Genomic DNA, 21,475 nt, shown 5'->3' with positions numbered 1-21,475 from the left:
CACAGCGTGGAAACGTGCCCTTCGGCCCAACGTTCCCGTGCCGAACAACAAGCCCCTCCTTCACGTAATTATATCTGTCTGACCTCTAAATCTATCCTATCAATGCACCTATGCAAATGTGTTTTATAAGTTGCGATCCTCCCTGCCGCAACCACCGCTCCGCCAAATCGTTTCATTTACCTACCACCCTTTTTGTTAAAACAAAACGTTGCCCCTCGGATTTCCGCTCCCGCACATACCACCATAAAATGGAAGGATCCTCAACAGCATTGATTTACAGGTTTCGTTTGGGTTTTTTTGGAAGGCCATAGGTAAAGAGATACCAGATAGAAGTGTGTAAAATTAGGAGACATGGATAGTTACGGTAGATAATTAGTATATGTTTTTCACAGGATGGAACTATGACATTCTCGAGAGAATTACGTGAAAGTTAAACGGGTAAGTATTTAAAGGAGGTAAAAGGGACAAGTGTTAGGGTGATGCCTACGAGGGGTGGTGGAGGCACAATTGATAGAAGAGTGTAAGAGGTTTTGGTAAGCACATTCATGTTCAGAAAATGTAAGAATGTGGTCCACATGCAGACGGGTAATAATAGGTAATTATAGTTTCATGGTCGGGATGCTCATCGCTGGCCGAACGTCGTGTTCCTGTGCGCTACTGTTATATGCTCCAAGTACACATCACTCCTGCTAAATGACGCAGTTTCATCATCCAAAATCAGAATACGCAGTGGAAACATTTAAACCCCACGAGTAATATAATGTGCAGTGTTGTCAAGAACAATATATTTGATATCAAGCAACACATTTGAGGAGTATATCGCAATTGAACATTTGTTTCCACCGAGATCTGAAGATGAATATTTATCATCAACATGGTGAATGGAATTTGGAGCGCACGGTGGATGTTTGAGTTCACAACTTTCTCAACATTCAGAAATATTTTGGCGAAAACATGTTATTGACAGCGACGGGCCAAGTACGATTAATGCATTTATTCTACTGTACATAGCTTGTTGATGATCTGGTGGGGCGAATGGCCCATTTTTATGTTGTGTAAAAGTTTCAGTGGGCTGAAACCTCAATAAAAATACAGTAAATATTCGGAAACAGACATTGAAAGAAACCCCTCGGTACAGATTCTGGTAAAACTTAAGATACAGTGTAATATATTTGTTATAGTGTTTTCACACCGGACAAAACACCAGTCAACTGTTTGTTTAACGTTCGCAAATCTTTCAGTTTCGGTTTCATATCCTGCTTTTGGAATGATGTTCTCATCTCCCAGAGTATAATTTAGTCATGTCATGTTTGGGTTGATAACCTTGAACATTAAATAATTAGGTATCTGTAAAATCAGGTTCCGACATTAAAATAAATGAATTCGACCCAGAAATCTGGAAGCAATATCGATGCGCCGTAAGGTTTTATATTATTGTTTGAAATTATAACGAAGAGATAATCGGGTTTGCATTTTATGTACAGTGCTGCCCATTAAATTTAAAATATCTTTCACTCCATTATTCAGCTCCTCTCTGAATGTCCTCGGTGTCAGTGCACAGATGCACGTGTTGGTAGAGGTAATGAGAAACTGCAACATGAAGCCAAATTGCTGCACTATATAAATCGGCGTGCTGAGGTATGATTGTCCGCCTGCCAGTTCATAGAATGTGTAGCATAGGGTATCCACAGTCAAATAAAATTTGGTGAAAGTGGATTTTTGGCACGGCTGTTACCATAGAGACTGACCACCAACCTATGGTTACTGTAAGTAAGCAAGATGCACAATCTGGATTTCAAAATCATCTATAATCTGTACTCATAGTATAGCGGTACCGCACGTTGAGGTCGTTAGTTGATTGTTACCGCTTCCAAGACTGGCCAGTGTAGGAAGTGCGTGTGAGTATAAAGCATACAGTCATGTTTCTACTATGATTGGTTCACATGCACTAACCAATCTACATCCTTCCCGTAAAGAGCAAATATAGTTAAACACACATGTGACTTCAATATTTAAACATACTCGCCGTATTTGTCAGGCGGTCTACTAATACGGCCCGAACGTGTACGGACCAACACCTTCCCTCCACGCCAAAAATGTTAGTGGGAGAGGGAGGCAGTGAACCTGGAAGTGAGAAAGCTGCAGGGGACACTTGCAATGACCGATAGGGAGAGCATGCGGGGAGGTAGTGTTGTTGTTAGTCATAGCCATCGGTCGCGGTGGAGAATGGGACATGCTGGGACTGGTGGTGGCCACGGCAGCAGACGGCTGGAACAGTAGAGGTGGAGCGAAATGATCGGCTGGTGGGGAACGTGGTTCCTTCACTGACAGCAAGTGTTGGCTGCGCCAACGACGTCGACACGGTGGGATCGGGGTTCTTTAGACGGGCCAACAACACAACCTAGACGATAATTCCCAAAGTAATTTGCAAACGGACGACTTGGCCTCGCAGTACTGGTTTTAGCGGTTTGCTGGACTTGTCATGTGATCGTTTCTGGATGTCGTGTTTCTCCTGGATGCGCTTCTGCATCGTGTCTGGCTTCAGCATCTGTGGCTCCGCTACCATTTGCTGGGCAAATGGTATCGGAGGTCACGTTGTTCTGGACACCAGGCGTTGGGTTGATGAGCCCAGGACCCCGTCTCTAGCGATGTTTCTGAGGTTTAAAAGGTCGAGGTACACATCCGACTTGGCTAGGTGGGCGCTTCCATTAGTTGTTTTGTGCTTCTTACAGCGTACTCGTTACTTTGAGGGTATTCGGGGCAGCTCGTGAAATGAAGGAAATTCCATCGGTTGGCAAAGTGTTTGAACGCGTGGCTGGTGCATTGTCTTCCGTTGTCGGTTTGCAAGCGGGACAGGTGCGCCGAATGTGGAGAAGTGTCTATGTAGCTTTTGAATGACAATGTCTGATGTGATGGAGGGCAGTAAATCAAGTTTGAACCAGTTAGAGTAGGAGTCGACCAGGAGTAGATAATGTTTACCGTGCCATTCGAAAATGTCTGCCGCCAGCGACGTCCAGGGCAGTGCTGGTGAAGGTTGTTGTAGCAAGGGCTGGCTCTGTTGGTGCGGCGCCAGGCAGTTGCAGATGGGGCAGAAGGCGGTCCTGTCCCGTATGTACTTGGCCATGCCAGGCCTGTAGAACATGTGCTGTGCGTGGGCCAACGTGGAATCGGTACCTGGGTAGCCGCTGTGCCGCTTTGTAGTATGCGTCTCGAGAGGATGAAGGGATCACGACTGTGGCCCTTAACTATAACACCATCCTGAATTACCAGCACGTCGCGGACTAAGAAGAACAGCTGCAACCTACAGTGGTGTGCTGCATTGCGTGTCTGGACAGCCTCTTTTGATTTTGGATGAGAGTAGCTGGACAGTGCCATCGGCGGCTGTGTGTTCAGCTAGACGGCACAAGCGTTCCGTGGGAACGAAGTAAATGCTGAGAACCGTAAACTTGTCCCGTTCATCGGGTTGTCGTTCGCTGGATGCCCGTGGTGCGCGAGAGACGGTGTCAGCAACGAGCATGACTTTACCTTTTTTTGTAAACGATTTTGAAATCGAACCGCTGGCGCTGCATCATCATCCGCTGCAGTCGTGCAGGGGCTGCGCGTATAGGTTTATTGTGGATGGTCACAAGAAGTTGGTGGTCTGTCCCGACTGTGAAAGCATTCCCAAAAATGAAGTCCTTGAATTTTGAACAATCGAAGACCATGGCCAGCAGCTCTTTCCCGATCTGCGCGTAGCGCTGCTCGGTATCCGTCATGGTGCGGGAGGCATAACATACGTGTAGTAAAGTCCCATCGGCAGATGTTTGTGGGCAGGCAGCGCCCAGCCTGTATCGTGAGGCATCGTAGGTTACCTTGACAGGACGACTCAGGTCGCGGACTGTCAAGGTGGGAGCGCGGGCCAGCTGAGTACAGATTATAGATGACTTTGAACTTCCACTTCTGACACCATGTCAATAAACAGGTTGACAATCTGGAGTTCAAAGTCATCTATAATGTGTGCTCATAGTATAGCGGTACAGCAGGTTGTTAGTTGTTAGTTCATCGTGACCGCTTCCAAGACTGACCAGCGTAGGAAGTGCGTGTGAGTATAAAACATACAGAAGGTGGGGTTAGTGATGCTATTTCTACTATGATTGGTTCACATGCAATAACCAATCTGCAGTTGGCAGTAAACAAGCCTATACATGCTCCTCCGGCGCGGCTGCAGAGAATGATGCTGCAGCTCCAGAAGTATGATATCTCTCACGCTTACAAGCGGGGTCTGCATATGTATCTGGCTGACACATTATCCCGTGCTCCCAGGAGGTCGAGCGCCCAGCACACATCAGAAATAGTCACTTTTGACTATGGCAATTGATTTCACTCATCCTTCACATCTGGATTATTTGGTGGTTTGCTCGTCAGAAGATGCCACCCTGCAGATAGCCCGACAATCAGCATTTGTTCCTGCTTGCTGTTCGGCCTTAATTTTCTGTCCGGGATGAGCTGGTCATTGAGGTAGCTGCCCACATGAGGAAGCCAACGGTATTATCTGTATTACACGCCAAGAGCTTCTTCTGGCAGACTTCGCTGGATCATGCATCCTCAAAGAGTACCAAGTTCAGCACTGCTTTCCGGCAGCTACAGAATTTTGCGCATGACATTTGGCATCAGTTCAGCCAGTGAGGTGTTACAGCGCTCCATGGGGCACCAGTCTGATGGATACCCTTGTGCTATGATCGTGGACGATATCATTGTTAGCGGCAAAGGCATGGAACAACATGATGCCAAGTTGAAGAAGGTACTCGAGCGTGTCAGGGAAGGGAACTTAAAACTGAATCCCCAAAAATGTCGGTTCCGTGTTAACCAGGTGAGCTACGCGGGGCATATTTTCACAGCTGATGGTCTCAAGGTGGATCCTTGTATGTCTGTGGCTGTTAAAGAAATGTCCACGCCCACTGATGTTACAGGTCGATAGATATTTCTGCGCATGGTTAATTACCTCGGGAAATTACCAACCGAGATCTCGGCTCCTTAGCGGCAGCTTACTCACAAGGACATTGCTTGGACATTGCACGAAAAGCAGCAGCAGGCTTTTGAAACTCGAAAACGGCACATGTCGTGGCCACCTACCCTTGCTTATTGGAAATATGTCAATCGACCTGTTACTTTGCCCGTGACGAATCCCAGAATGGCCACGATGCAGCTTGTCTACACGATCAGCAGCCTGTTGCTTATGCTTCCAGGACGATGACAGACACGAAGGTGAAGTATGCTCAGATTGAGAATGCAGTGGTCTTTGCATGTGTTAATTTCAACGATTATATTTTTTGCAAGGCTGTTTTCGTAGAGGTTGACCACCAACCTATGTTTACTATTGTAAACAAGCCTATACATGTTGCTCCGGCGCGGCTGCAGCGAATGATGCTGCAGCTCCATAAGTATGACACCTCTCACATTTACAAGTAGAATAGAATAGAATGGAATAGAATAGAATAGAATAGAATATAATATAAAGCCTTTTATTGTCATTCAAACAGCTTGGTTTGAAAGAAATAACATTACAAAAACCCAAGACCCACACTTAACACATTTTACACAAACATCCATCACAGTGAATCTCCAACATCTCCTCTCGATGATGGAAGGCAAAGTCTTATCTCTTCCCTTTGTTCCCCAGCGGTCCAGCCGTCCAACTGCAGCGTCGAGGCGACTGGAGCTCCCGATGTTAAAGCCCCCGGCGGGCGATGGTTCGTCCCGCGGCCGTTAAGCCGCACCGGGCAATGTTAGGCCCCGCTCCAAGTCATTTAACCCAGCGATGCCGGAGGGAGAAGTTGCGTTGCGGGAGCTCCGAAAACCGGTCTCCCAACAGGGACCTGGAGCTCCCGATGTTACCGTCCACCGGGACTGCCGCCGGAGCCTCCGAAGTTCCGAAGTTGGGTCGCATCCGCGCGCCACCACAGCTCTTCCCGTTCCGAAGACCGCCAGCCCCACGATGGAAGGACCGCAGGCCCGCGACAGTAGCCCCCAGGTTCGTTCCGGTTGGAGACGGCCGCCGCCTCCTCAATGTAAGGCCCAACGATATCGGGCTCTCGACAGGGAATAGGTCGGGTACCCGTACAGGGAAGAGATTCACGCCCCCCCCCACCCACCACATATACGCAGCTAAAAAAATAATAGCACTGGAGTCAAAACATACATTTAACAAGACAAAACTTAAAATAAGAGACAGACGAATGTAGTCGAGCCGCTGCCGTTAGGCGCCTCCACACCCACAAGAGAGGGGGATAAGAAGTGAGAGAGAGAGAATTAGAGAGAGCAAAGTGAGGAAGGGGGGAGGGAGTGAAACGGGAGAGAGGGGGGAGGAATTGGAGAGAGAATAGACAGAGAGGAAGGGGAGGGAGGGTGAGGGAGGGGGGAGGGAATTGGAGAGAGAAGGGGGAGAGAGAGAGAAGAGAAAGAGATAGAGAAGGGGAGAGAGAGAGATAGAGAGGGAGGAAGAGAGAGCTAGAGAGAGAGAGAGAGAGAGAGAGAGAGAGGGGGGGGGGGAGAGAGAGGGGGATAGAGAGTGGGAAGGGAGAGTGAGAGAGACAGAGAGAATTGGAGAGAGCGAGTTCTCCCTTCTGCCTCACCACCACTGTTGGCTGCCCTTTGTGAGGTGATTGGAGACCAAAACCAGCATCCCTTTAGAGATGCCTCTGCACCGCATCTCCCTCTCCCTACCCCTCACTACCTCCCTCTCCCTCTCCCTCCCCCCCCTCCCCTCCGTCTCCCTCCTTCTTTAGCGAGGGGAGAGGATGAAGGAAGGAAGGGGGGGAGAGGGCCTTGCTTGGTGGAGAAGAGGGATGAAGGAACGCTGTACGGAGGTGGTGACTCACCCTCACACGGTGATCCCCCCTATCATTGCGCCGTCTGTCTGGCTTCCTGCACCCACCCATGTGGTGGTAATGGGGGGGGGTGCTCGTATATAGAACCATATATTTGCATGTATATAGCGAGCTTGCTGCAAATGTGTTTAATCGCAAGTATTTTATTTCAAAGTGGGAATTGGAAGATGGGGACAGAGGTGCTACACAGATATTTTGATAGAAAGGAGACGTTACAGCAGCCGAGTAAAAGATTGGTCAAATGGTAGGTTCAATGAAGATCGGGCGAGGGGGATTGAGGGTGGAGGGAAATGATCTATAGCTTGGGACTTGCCTAAATGAGAACTGAGATGGATTATCATTCCACACCAAATTTCTTAGACCACAATACCTTCATGCAATGATCACAACATTTTGCTGGATATGGATCAACGGACTCTGTAAGGTACATGCTCGTAAATTACTAAAACAAATATTCTTCTTTAAGCACTGTTGTTTCTGGGATGAGGTGACTGATAACAAATAACATACGCGCTGACATAGGAGTAAGCTCCACCATCACCCGCTGACTACTTCGCTCGATGATCTTTGCCATTGAGCTGGTCCCCTCACAGTTCAGACGGAGAGTAGTGCCAGATATGAGCTGGCCGGCAGAAGGCGCTGAGATGGCAGTCGGGTCCGGTGTCCCGTGATGGAGGCCGCTCGTAGCCACGCGTGCTGCTTCCCTCCCGGCCACATTATGGTAGCACCGCGCCCGGAGCGCCGCGGCAGCGGTGAGTGAGTGAGTTACTAACATGAACCCGATCCCCTCCTTCACAACGCTCCTGCCCTCCCCGCATCTTTACCGATGGCTAGACTCCCCACACACTGTGAAAGGAACACTCCCCCGAATTGGTCCCTTGAGAAGTTGAACTGGTATTGTCATTCAATAAGATGACAACTGATTCAACTTGTGCCGGTGTGCTCCCGTTTTCCCCATCATCTGTCCACCTGCATCACCCTCCACCCCACCCATTCAGTAATTCAGAAAGAAGGTGATTTGGAAGCCGTGGGAAAATTGAATTGTGACTTTATTTATTGTTAATTTTATTTGTATGGAGAGAACAATCTGCCACTGCGCGGTTTAAGTTTTTTTTAAAGCCGACTGACAGTCAAATTACTCACGAAACGTGACATTTATAATTATTTATTCATATTTTTATGAAAAAAAAATCACGATTGGACCCCGCACCTCCAAAGGCAGGCCCTGGTTATCAAGGTGCACTGCAAGATATATATATGTCTGCACCACCTCAATGTCAGCCCTTGCTGCGTTGACCGGCTGAAGGGGTACTTGAGACCTGCCAAAGTTAACCACCATCTCTTTAGTCTTGGTTGTGTTCAGGGTGAGACTGTTCTCTTTCCTCCAGGCACAGCAGGCACTGGTCAAGTCCCTGTATTCCTCCTCATGCCCTTTCCTTACACATGCCACAATCGCCCTGTCATCTGAATGTCTTCTGGACCTGGCATGCGTCAGACTAATAATTGAAGCCTGCATTATACAGGGTGAAGAGGAACGGGGCCAGAAACGTTCCGCGTGATGCTCCAACATTGCACACCACTGTCCCGGAAACACAGTCCCCAAGCTTATCAAACTGCAGGAGACCCGTCAGGTAGTTGTATATCAAGGAGATAAAGGTGGTCCACCCTATCTTCTTAAGCTTGTCTTTCAGAATCAGGGGTTGGATGGTGTTGAACGCACTTGAAAAGTATAAGAACATAATCCTGACGTAGCCACCTGGTTCATCCAAAAATAGGTAGATCCGATGCAGCATGTAATGGACTGCGTCATCCACCCCAATGTTCTCCTGGTACGCAAACTGTAGTGGGTCGAGTGTGTGCTGGACGTGGTCTCAGGAGAGGAATGAGTGCCGCTCCATTGTCTTCATGAAATGAGATGTACGGACCACCGGTCTATAGTCGTTGATCTCGGTCGGCCGCCCTGCTTTGTGAACCGGCACGAGACATGATGTTTTCCACAGACCTGGTACCCTTCCTGACTGGAGACTCGGCTTGAAAATGGGCTGGAGGGGCTCCGCCAGATGAGCCGCACAGTCTTTCAGTCGCCTGGGACATACACCTTCAGGGCCAGCTGCTTTACCAGGGCGCAACTTCATCAGCTCAGCTCAGCTCTCACCTCGCCCGCCGTGAAGAACAGTTGAGGGGAGGTCGGCATAGGAGGTGCTGCAGCTATAGTATTAGGGGGCTGTCTCGTGGAGGTGATGGTGGGGGAGAGGCTGCACCTGTAGAGATGGGAGGGGATGCCAGATCAAACCTGTTATAGAACAGGTTAAACTCATTGGCCTTATCTACGTTTCCTGCTGCTGGCTTCTCATCTCCTTGAAGCCAGTGATGGTCTTCATTCCTCTCCACACCTCTTTGATGTAGTTGTTCTGCAGTTTCCTCTCCAGCTTCCTTTTATAGTCTCCTTTTGCCGGCTTCATGCTCCTTTTCCCGGTCATGATCCTCTTGATCTTTTACCGGTCATCAACCTTGAAATCATCCTTTTTATCGTCTAGGAGGATCTTGATGTTGTTTGTAATCCAAGGTTTGTTGTTGGGAAAGCAACACACAGTTCTTACTGGCACAACATCATCCCTACAGAAGTTGATGTAGTCCGTTATGCATTCAGCCATCCTGTCAATGTCCGTACTGCTGTTGAATTCCTGTGGCTCCATCAGTCCGACCCAGGCTGTGCATTGAAAAGAGGCCCTCAGTGATTCACTGGCCACTGGTGTCCACTTTCTAAAAGACCGGATGGTTCTAGGCTGTCTCAGTACACAGGGTTTGTAAGGCGGCCTCAGTTTAACCAGGTTGTGATCTGATTTGCCAAGCGGTGAAAATACTAAGACACTATACCCCTCCTTGACAGTGACATAGCACAATTCCAGTGTGTTATTGTGCCTTGTGGGACAGTCAACATACTGATAGAAGACCGACAAGTGAGGGCTGATGTTCACATGATTGAAGTCCCCTAACATGGCAATGAGTAGGTCCGGGTGTCGTGTCTGTAATCTCGCGACAGTCTCTTGGATGACGTCACACGCGACTACAGGCTCTGCTCGAGGAGGAATATAAACAATAATGGCGACGATGTGGGAAAACTCCCTCGGTGCATAATAAGGTCTCAATCTAACCGCCAGGAGCTCAATATCCCGACAACAGATCTTATCTTTCACAGCTATTGCTCACTCCCCTTTCCCTGTGTACTGTAACTCTCACTCCCACTGTCATCCTGTGCTGTTACTCTCACTGCCCCTCTCACCTTGTACTGTTATTGTGGGAAGAACGGAACTGTTCTTCTGTCCTGTATTGTATATGGGCAGCCCTTTGTACTGTGCGAATAGGGCGGCACGATGGCGCAGCAGTCGGATTGCTGCCTCACAGCGCCAGAGACCCGGGATCGATCCTGACTATGGGTGCTGTCTATCCGGAGTGTATACGCTCTCTCCGTGATCGCGTGTGTTTTCTCCGGGTGCCCCGGTTTCTTCCCACACTCCAAAGTCGTGCAGCTTTGTCAGTTAATAGGCTGCAGTAAATTGCCCGTGCTCTTTAGGATAGTGCTAGTGAATGGGATGATTGGATAGTTATATGGACGGGAAAGGAATGGAGGGTTATGGTCTGAGCGCAGGTATATGGGACTAGGGGAGAATACGTGTTCGGCACGGACTAGAAGGGTCGAGATGGCCTGTTTCCGTGCTGTAATTGTTATATGGTTATATGGTTATATGGTTATACATGGTGATCGCTGGTCAGCGTGGACTCGTTGAGAGTCCGTTGTATCTCTAATGCCTAAAATAAAGCTTACTTTATTCCACTGAAGTTTCCTATCAGTATAAGACTAAATGATGACAGAACGCCAGATAAGACACTTCCCTGTGGCTATCAAACTTTACAATTCCTCCCCATTCTGTCTCGGGTTGGACTGGGATTAACTCCCCACCACCTTCCCAATCTTTGCACACCTCCGAAGCCTTTTCACTCGTCAATATAATATTATGTTTCATGCTCGCCCAGCCTTACCTCTCTGAGCTGCTCCACCTATATGCTCCAGCCCGGTGCCTCAGGTCAGCTGATCAGCTGATCCTTGAGGTACCAAGGTCTAAGCGGAAGCTCAGAGGGGATAGAGCCTTTTCTGTTGCTGCTCCGGCACTCTGGAACACATTGCCGCTGCACATCAGACAGGCCCCCTCACTGTCCATCTTCAAATCCTCCCTAAAAACACATTTCTATTCTTTGGCTTTCGACACTGGCTGAGGCATTGCTCCTGTTCTTAGTGCTTTTAATGTCTTTTAATTTTTAGTGTTTTTTATAGTCCGTTTTTACGGTTTTTAATGGTTTTTAATGGTTTGTAATAGCTTTTTGTCCATGAGTTCTCATGTACAGCACTTTGTGGCAACTGTAGTTGTTTAAAGTGCTTTATAAATAAAGTTATTATTATTATATGTATTTTGTGTTTTTATGAATGTTGGCAGATCAATTACCCTCATGGGAATTGATAGAAAACAATCCTATCGTATCATAAACGCCTGGTCACACTGATCCACAAAGTCAAAACATTGAACACCTGCACGTTTTGTTTTTCAATGACAGAACTGGGTTTAGTTTTGAGATGCAGCGCCCTTTGGCCCACCAAGTCTGCGCCGTCCAGCGATCCCCGCACACTAATGCTGTGCTAGGAACACTTATACCAACCAATTAACCTATACACCTGTACATCTTTGGAGCTGGTAGAAACCGGAGCACCGATTGAAATCCCATGAGGTCAAGGGGAGCACACACAAACAGCGTACAGTCAATACCAGTCGTCAACCATTGAAAAGAGGAAAATCGAGAATACCAGATCACGGTGGTTAACCGTGTGAACAATTTTACGTGACCGACCTCGATTTACACCTGTCAAACGCCGAAACGCCAAATGACCGTATGGAAACGAATGGAAAGGCGTCGTCGCCTACATGCCAATGGCCGCTCACCAGAATAGTCAAATATCGGACATGACGTTACCGGGGGCGGGACTTGTCAGCGATTGGTCCAGACGCCCGGGTCCGTCACATCACTGTGGGGGGATGAACATTGCCCACACCTCCGCTCCAACCGACCCACAGCCCAAGGTGGGTGGCCGAGCGAGAGCCGGGGCTGTCCCGAGGGATGCGCACCTTCGGCCGCTTACAACTTGATGCTTGGGTTCAGGTTGCCCAGTCACCTATGGCTTGTGTGGGAAGATCACCCCACGCTCCCGTCTCTCCCTTCTCTCTCTCTTCCCCCTTCTCTCTCTCCCCCTCCACTCTCCCTTCTCTCATTCCCCCTTCTCTCTCACCACCTCTCTCTCCCCATTCTCTCTCTGCCCCTCTCTCTCCCTTCGCTCTCCCCTTCTGTCTTTCTCACCCCTCTTCTCTCGCTCCCCCTCTCTCTCCCCCACTCTCTCTCCCAGTGATGTGATGGCCGCGGTGTTCTGGACCAATCGCTGACAAGTTCCGCCTCCCGGCAACGTCATGTCCGTTATTTAACTTTTCTGTTGAGCGGCCGATGGCTTGTAGGCGACGACGCATTTCGGGTAGGTGGCGTTTAGGCAGAGCGGCCATTCGCTGAGTTTGATTTTAGGCGACGCATCCTTTCGACCAGTTGGATTTTAGGCGTTCCGCCCTTTCGGTTAGTTCGCATTTTGGCGCCCCCCCCTTTCGGTTATTTGGTGTTTCTCCTTCGTTTCAATTCGGTTATTTGACATCTCGGCTTCGTTTCCATTCGGTTATTTGGCTTACACTTCTTTGCTTCGGCGTCTCCTTCGTCGGCGGCACGTCCGCACACGGATGCAGCCAACGCCAAGGCAGGGTGGGAGGGGCTCCCTCCACGCAGTGATTCACCCCCTCTATATCGGGGACCTGGGGTGGAGAATATTGCACAGAGGTGTCCCCTGCAACCTGTTTCTCTCGCGGTTCAGACTCGCCAGCCGCCTGCTACTTTTGCTGGAAGAATCTGTGAGCCACTTGTGTATGGAATGTGTGAGACGGCAGCCTCTGTTCCAATATCTAAAGGGGCTGCTCCTTGCCTTCTGGTTGCATTTATCACCCACCCTCCTCATCTTTGGACACCCTGTGCGTAAGGAAGAGGGTAGAGCCGAAGCTGTCCTGGTTGGGTTGCTCCTGGGCATGGACAAGCTGGCCATCCGCGAGTCACGGCGTCGGGCGGAAGAAGGCTCTGCCAGAGCCAACCGCCTGCCCCTTTTCCGGGCTTACTTCCGCGACCGGGTGGTGTTAGAGAGGGACTACGTGCTGCCCACGGGCACCCTGGGGGATTTCCGGGACCGTTGACAAGGATTGTAACATAGTGGTATAGTAGTTTATTTAGTATATTTGTTGGTCATGTATTATGGTGGTGGGTTCTGTTTTGTTTTATTGTATTGTAATAATAATTTTTAATAATGATTACAATTTTTGAATATTAAAAAAAATAAAAAAATAAAATAAATAAAAGGCTCGTTGGGGGAGGACGAGAGTCTAGGGTCCTTCAGCTGCTGGACATTGGGGCAGGGTGTGGTGGAGACGCCCCTCAAAAAAATAAGGGAAGCTTTTCCACGCCAGTGGGCCACATGAGTGGCATGGGTGGGGGATACATTTGTGTAATTTGTGTAAACATTATATATTGTATGTATAGCCTGCAAGAATGTTGGTTGGAGTCGTGTAAGGAGTATGTATTGGATATATTTATTTCTCGAAGAAAGTATATCTTAAAATAAAAAAAGGAAAATTTAGAAAAGACACAATCGTGACTTTTACAAGATATTCGGATGGGAACGTAATAGGAAGGCGTTAGTTAGATTAGAGATAAACCGCGGAACCATAGACAATAGGTGGAGGAGAAGGCCATTCGGGCCTTGAACCGCCATACACTATGATCACGGCTGATCATCCAAAATCAGTACCCTGTTCCTGCTTTCTTCCCATATCCCTGAATTCCGTTACCCAATGAGCTAAATCTAACTCTTGAAAACATCCATTGAATTGACATCCACTGCCTTCTGTGGCAGAGAATTCCCAGATTCACAATTCTCTGGGTGGAAACGATTTTCTTCATCTTAGTCCTAAATAGCTTACCACTTATTCTTAAACGTCTTCTTCTTATCCAGTCCGCACACAAGATGAGAAGTTGTTCAGCCAGAACTGAACACACTTCTCGGCACGTGCATACAATGGTGTCTGCCTTGTCGCTTCTCGTGCGTAGTGGTGGAAGGATTGGTGGAAACTGGGCCGTGACGTGAACGCACTTTCATTGACCCCTTTCTTAAACTGTGACTCCTGGTTCTGGATTTCCCGAACATCGGGACCATTTTCCTGTATTTTGCCTGTCCAATCATTTATTAATCTAAAAATGTTCTATAACATACCCACTCATCCTTCTAAATTCCAATGAATACAAACCCAGTCGATCCATTATTTCATCATATTCATGGTCCGCCATCCCGGGAATTAGTCTGATCAACCTACGCTTCACTTCCTCAATAGCAAGAATGTCCTTTCTCAAATTAGGAGACCAAAAATCAAATAAGAGATGTTTAAAACATGAGACATGTGATGGTTTAGAATTGTAATCTTTTTGTTTATAAATACAACAAATGCAAATCCTAGGCATAAAACAAGTAAGGCATGCAGGTACAGCAGGCAGTGAGGAAAGCGAATGGCATGTTGGCCTTTATAACAAGAGGAATCGGATATAGGACAAAAGAGGTCCTTCTGCAGTGGTACAGAGCCCCAGTGAGACCACACCTGGAGTATTGTGTGCAGTTTTGGTCCCGTAATTTGAGGAAGGACATTCATGCTATTGAGGGAGCGCAGCGTAGGTTTACAAGGTTAATTCCCGGGATGGCGGGACTGTCATATGCTGAGAGAATGGAACAGCTGGGCTTCTACACTCAGAACTTTAGAAGGATGAGCGGGTATCTTATTGAAAAATATACGATTGTTAAGGGCTTGGACACACTAGAGGCAGAAAACATGTTCCCGATGTTCGGGGAGTCCAGAACCAGTGGCCACAGTTTAAGAATAAGGAGTGAGCCATTTTGAACGGAGACGAGGAAACACTTTTTCTCACAGAGAGTGGTGAGTCTGTGGACTTCTCTGCCTCAGAGGGTGGTGGAGGCAGGTTCTATGGATGCTTTCAAGAGATAGGGCTCTAAAAATAGCGGAGTCAGGGGATATGGGGATAAGGCAGGAACGGGGTACTGATTGTGGATGATGAGCCATGATCACATTGAATGGCGGTGCAGGCTCGAAGGGCCAAATGGCCTACTCCTGCACCCATTGTCTATTGTCTATTGTAAATAGTAATGATATAAAAATAGTATCAGGATTAATCTGGCGCCTGTCCATTATTCGATGGCCATGACTGATTAATTTAGTTTAGAGACACAGCGCGGAAACAGGAACTTCGGTCCACTGAGTCTGCACACAACACAAACCAGGAAAACATACATTTACACCAACCCAATTTACGTACAACCCTACTTTGGAGTGTGGGAGGAAACCGAAATTCCCGGAGAAAACCCACGCAGGTCACGGGGAAAACGTACACAGTCCGCACAGACAGCACCCATGGTCAGGATCGAACCCGGGTTTCTGGCGCTGTGAGGTACCAATTCTACCGCAGCGCTTGATCAGATTTCCAGAATCTGCATTGTATTATTATTATTACTCACCAATGCCACACAAAGAGCTGCTTACTATGAAACGTGTTATATAACATGGCGGGACAAGAGCAAGAGAGGGCTTCAGAGTTTCAGAATAGCATTTGCAAAAATCCCACAGGATTTTCAAAAAATAAAGGTCTTCATTTAATAGCTGCGGGTCTATTGTGTAACTGCAAGTAAAGACTGTATGTTAGATTGTCTAACACACTATCATCATTAGACTAGTGTCAATAGAAGCAATTCTTGTCAATGTCAACACTCACCCGCGGAGAATATGTGTTCTGAAGCAACAAAGGTTTTCTAAAGAGATACGGCACGGAAACAGGCCCTTCGGCCCACCTGGTCCACACCGACCAGCGATCATGCGTTCACACACTAGTTCTATGTTTAGTTCAGGGATACAACGCGGAAACTGGCCAATCGGCGCTCCGACCATCGATCATCCGTTCACCCACTCGTTCTATGTTGTCCCACTATTTCATCTACAGAGGGTTAATTAATCTATACAACCCAAGGCTGGTGGAAATATCCCTCCTCACCGCCCCTCCAACAGCACAGCGCTCAATATTCAACGCCGCTCCCTCCCTCCTCGTGCTACCCCTTCCCCTGCTGGAACTGGAACCAGAGCTCAGCGTATTCCACCATATCGCCACTGTGCACGGTGTCTCCGCTGCTCGGTAGGTCCCGCAGATTGGCGCACATGGCCACTCGGTCTTCCCCCTCTTCTGTTTCCCCTCCTCCTTTCAGCTCCTCTGGTGCCGGCCCGTCCTCTCCACTCCCCGCGCTCTGGAAAGAAAGGGAAAGCAGACGGGTAGTTGTGGGTTTAGTACTGGCAGAGTGTGCGGCGTGGCCCGGCATTTAATACCATCAGCAGAGAAGGTTAACAACTCCAGACTCACAACACAACAGGGGTAAACCAGGGGGTTAGGTATCAATTACCGGATGCAGAAAAAAAAAAGCGAGGAGAGAGGAGAGCAGCGAGAGAGAGAAGAGAGAGAGAATAGAGAGAGAGGAGCGAGAGAGAGAGATAGGCGGCTACGAGAGGAGATAGAGAGCTATCTCGCGCTGAGATGAGATCTCTCTCTCTCTCGTTCTCTCTCTCTTTCTCACTTTCTCTCTCTCTCACTTTCTCTCCCTCTCTCACTCTCTCATTCTCTCTGTCTCCTCTCTCTCGCTTTCTCTCTGTCCCTCTCTTTCTCACACCCACTCTCCCTCTCTCTCGCACTCGCAGTTTCACACTCTATCTCTCCCCCTCTAGCACTGTCTCCCTCTCTTTAAAACGTTCTCACACACTCATTCACTCTCTCTCTCACTCTCTCAATCTCTCACGCCCTTCGTTCCCACTCTCATACTATCTCACACACTCACACGTAGTTAGATAATTCAATATTCATACGCCCGGTTACTAAACACTTTAATTCCTCTTCCCATTCCCACACTGACCTTTCAGTACACAGTCTCCTCCATTGTCAGAGTGAGGCTAAAGGCAAATTGGAGGAACAATATTTCATATTTCGCTTGGGCAGCTTACAACCCTGTGGTATGAATATTGAATTATCTCACTTGCGGTAGCCCTGGGGTTCTCTCTCTCCCTATTCCTCTCCCATCCAAGTCGCACTAGCTTCTCATGTTCACCCAACAAACCGCTGATAGTGGCCTGTTTCTTTATCATCGTTACATTGTTTGCATATCTTTCATTCCTTTTTCTTTATCTCTTATCATCATCATCACAGCAAAGAGTAGATGTGAACGGCTCCTTTTCACAATGGCAGGCAGTGGCGAGTGGAGTGCCGCAATGCTCGGTGTTGGGGCCGCAACTGTTTACCACATATATTAATGATTTGGAAGAGGGAATTAGGAGCAACACAAGCAAGTTTATGGATGACACAAAGCTGGTTGGCAGTGTGAACTGTAAGAGGATGTTAGGAGGTTGCAGGGTGACATGGACACCCTGCAATATAATATAGATAAATGTGAGGTTATCCACTTTGGTGGCAAAAACAAGGGGGCAGATTATTATCTTAATCCGTTTAGGTTAGGTAAGGGGGAAGTACAGCGAGACCTGGGTGTCCTAGTACACCAGTCACTGAAGGTTGGCGTGCAGGTACAGAAGGCAGTGAAGAAAGCTAATAGAATGTTGGCCTTCATAACAGGAGGATTTCAGTATAGGAGTAAAGAGGTTCTTCTGCCGATGTATAGGGCTCTGGTAAGAACACATCTGGAGTATTGCGTACAGTTTTCGTCTCCTAATTTGAGGAAGAACATCCTTGTGATTGAGGCAGTGCAGCGGAGGAGCACGAGATTAATCCCTGGGATGGCGGGACTGTCATATGAGGAAATATTGAAAATACTAGGCTTCTGTTCACTGGAGTTTAGAAGGATGAGAGGGTGTCTTATTTAAACATATACAATTATAAAAGGACTGGACAAGCTAGATGCAGGAAAAGTGTTCCCAATGTTGGGCGAGTTCAGAACCAGGGGTCACAGTCTTAGAATAAAAGGGAAGCCATTTAAGACTGAGGTGAGAAAAAACTATTTCACCCAGAAAGTTGTAAATTTGTGGAATTCCCTGCCACAGAGGGCAGTGGAGGCCAAAGCACTGGATGGATTTAAGAGAGGGTTAGATAGAGTTCTATGGGCTAGTGGAATCAATGGATGTGGGGAGAAGGCAGGCACGGGTTATTGATTGGGAACGATCAGCCATGATCGCAATGAATGGGGATACTGGCTCGAAGGGCTGAATGGCCTCCTCCTGCCCCTGTTTTCTATGTTTCTATGTATGTCTATATAGAAGCATGGAGTGATACAGTGTGGAAAAAGGCTCTTCGGCTCAACTTGCCCACACCGGCCAACATGTCCCACATGCCTGCGCGTGGTCCATATCCCTCCAAACCTATCCCATCCATGTACCTGTCTGATTGTTTCTTAAACTTAGGCATACTCTCAGCCTCAACTACGTCCTCCAGCAGCTCCTTCCATGCATCCAACACACTTTGTGTGAAAAAGTTTCCCCTCAGATTCCTATTAAATATTTTCCCTTCACCTTGAACCTATGGCCACTGGTCCCCGATTACCCTACTCTCGGCAAGAGGGACTGTGCATCTACCCGATCTATTCCTCTCATGATTTAATACACCTCTATAAGGTCACCCTTCATCCTCATGCGCTCCAAGGAGTAGAGATCTAGCCTCATGGACCTCTCCCTGTAGTTCAGCCCCCCCTGTCCTAGCAATATTCTCGTGAATCTTTTCTGAACACTTTCAAGCTCTAGTTTCCATTTCCCGTGACTTTACATCTGAGGAACAGTCTCGACCCGACACCTCGCCCGTTTCTTCTCTCCAGAGATGCTGCCTGTCCATCTGAGTTACTCCAGCTATTTGTGCCCACTTTTGTATCATCTGTAGTTGAGAATAAATGCAGAGTTCACTACCTGATTGGTGGCAGAGTGTGGGTTGTAGGTCACATTGGTGTCTTGGTTTCCTGAAGCCTTCTCCGTAGTCACATCTTCCCTCCTGGGGCTGCTGAAGATCATACCAAGTTTACAGCACATCTGCACATCAATAAAGTCCAAGTCCAAAGTTGCAGTTGGATTAGACGTTGGTCATAATATTATGAGGTAATTAATGATAGCAGCAGAATTAAGCCATTCTGCCCATCACGTCTACTCCGACATTCAATTAAAAAAAAAAAAAAAAAAATTGTTCGGCGCGGACTTGTAGGGCCGAGATGGCCTGTTTCCGTGCTGTAATTGTTATATGGTTAACAGCTGATCTAACTCTCCCTCCTAACCTCAGTCTCCAACCTTCTTCCCTAACTCCTTACACCCGTACTAATCAAGAATATATCTATCTGTGCCTTAAAAATATCAATTGACTTGGCCTCCACAGCCATCTGCGGCAAATAATTCCACAGATTCGCCACCCTCTGACTAAAGGAATTCCTCTCATCTGCTTTCGTAAGGAACGATCTTTAATTCTGAGGCTGTGGCCTCTGGTCCTAGACTCCCCCACTAGTGGAAACAACCTCTCCACACCTACCCTATCCATGACTTTCACTATTCATTACAATTCAATGAGGTCTCCGCTCATCCCTCTAATACAGTCGAACACTCATCATAGGTTAGCTCAATCATTCCCGGGATCATTCTCCTAAACCGCATCTGGTCCCTTTCCAGAGCAAGCACATCCTTCCTCAGATATGGGCCCAAAACGACTCACGATAGTCCAATGGTCATCTGTTGCCGGCTGCTTTGTTCTGGTTTTCTCAACCATTCAGTCTGAAGAAGGTTCAGACCCGAAATGTCACCTATTCCTTAATCTCCAGAGATGCTGCCTCACCCGTTGAGTTACTCCCGCACTGTGTACCTATCCACGCTGGTTGACCCACTGAGTTACTCTAGCACTTTGTACCTATCTGTGTTCTCCAGAGATGCTGCCTGACCCGCTGAGTTACTCTTGCACTGTATACCCATCCACGTTCTCCAGAGATTTTGCCTGTCCCGCTGAGTTATTCCAGCACTTTGTACGCATTCACGTTCTCCAGAGATGCCGCCTGACCAGATGAGTTAATCCAGCATGTTGTGTCTATGAACAGGAGTCAGCCTGGCAGAAGCAGTCATAAGAAGCAGATGTCAAAGGGATGGATTTGGAAATAAAAAGTGGATTCATTTACACTTACCGCTGTATATACATGTATATGAAGAATCCAGCTAGCTCAGCGATCAGTATTATCCCTGCTGTAAGCAAAACTGCGATCCAAATACTGAAGCTCTTTCCTGTAAGAACAACCAGAGTTGCGTTTTCAGTTTTTACAGTTTAGTTTATTGTCACGTGAACCGAGGTAAAGTGAAAAGCTTTTGTTGCTTGCTATCCAGTCAGCAGAAAGGTAATACATGATTACAACCGAGCCGATCACAGTGTACAGATACATGATAATGGAATCACTTTTCATTCAAGGTAAAGCCAGAAAAGTCCAATCAAAGATAGTCCGAGGGTCACCAATGAGGTAGATATTATTCAGGACCGCTCTCTGGTTATGGTAGGATGCTTCAGTTGGCCGATAACAGCTGGGAAGAAACTGTCCCTGAATCTGGAGGTGTCCGTTCGTTTTTACACATCTGGACCTTTTGCCCGATGGGAGAGGGGAGAAGAGGGAGTGGCCGGGTGAATCTGGTCCTTGATTATGCTGCTGGCCTTGCCGAGGCAGCGTGAGGTGCAGATGGAGTCGATGGTAAGGAGGTTGGTTTGTGTGATGGTCTGGGCTGCTGGCCTTGCCGAGGCAGCGTGAGTTGTAGATGGAGTCGATGGTAGGGAGATTGGTTTGTGTGATGGTCTGGGCTGCGTCCACAACTCAGCTATTTCGTGCGGTTAGCATGCGACAAACGCTTTTCACTGTACCTCGGTGCACGTGGCAATAACCTTATCTGAACTAAACTAATCGGTGATACACCTTGAACCATCCTACCACGACCAGAGAGCAGTGCTGAACTACTATCTACCTCATTGGTGGCCCTCGGACTACCCTTGACCTAACTTTGCTGGCTTTACCTTGCACTAAGCTTTATTCCCATATCATGTATCTAAATACTGTAAATGGCTCGATTTTAAACATGTACAGTTTTTCCATTGACTGGTTAGCATGCAACAAATGTTTTTCACTGTACCTCGGTACACATGACAATAAACTAAACTGTAACGTGGTCTTATAGTAGTGTATAAAATCATGAGAAGTTTAGATCGGGTAGATGCACAGAGTCTCTTGTTCAGCGCAGGGAAATCGAACACCAGAGGACGTAGGTTTAAGATGAGGGGAAAAGGATTTAATAGGAATCTGAGAGGTAACCTTTTCACACAGAAGGTGGTGGGTGTATGGAACGTGCTGCCAGAGAAGGTCGTTGAGGCAGGGACTA

Source organism: Amblyraja radiata, chromosome 36, assembly GCF_010909765.2.
Source record: "Amblyraja radiata isolate CabotCenter1 chromosome 36, sAmbRad1.1.pri, whole genome shotgun sequence".
Taxonomy (NCBI): domain Eukaryota; kingdom Metazoa; phylum Chordata; class Chondrichthyes; order Rajiformes; family Rajidae; genus Amblyraja; species Amblyraja radiata.
Note: the sequence above shows the minus strand (reverse complement) of the source record.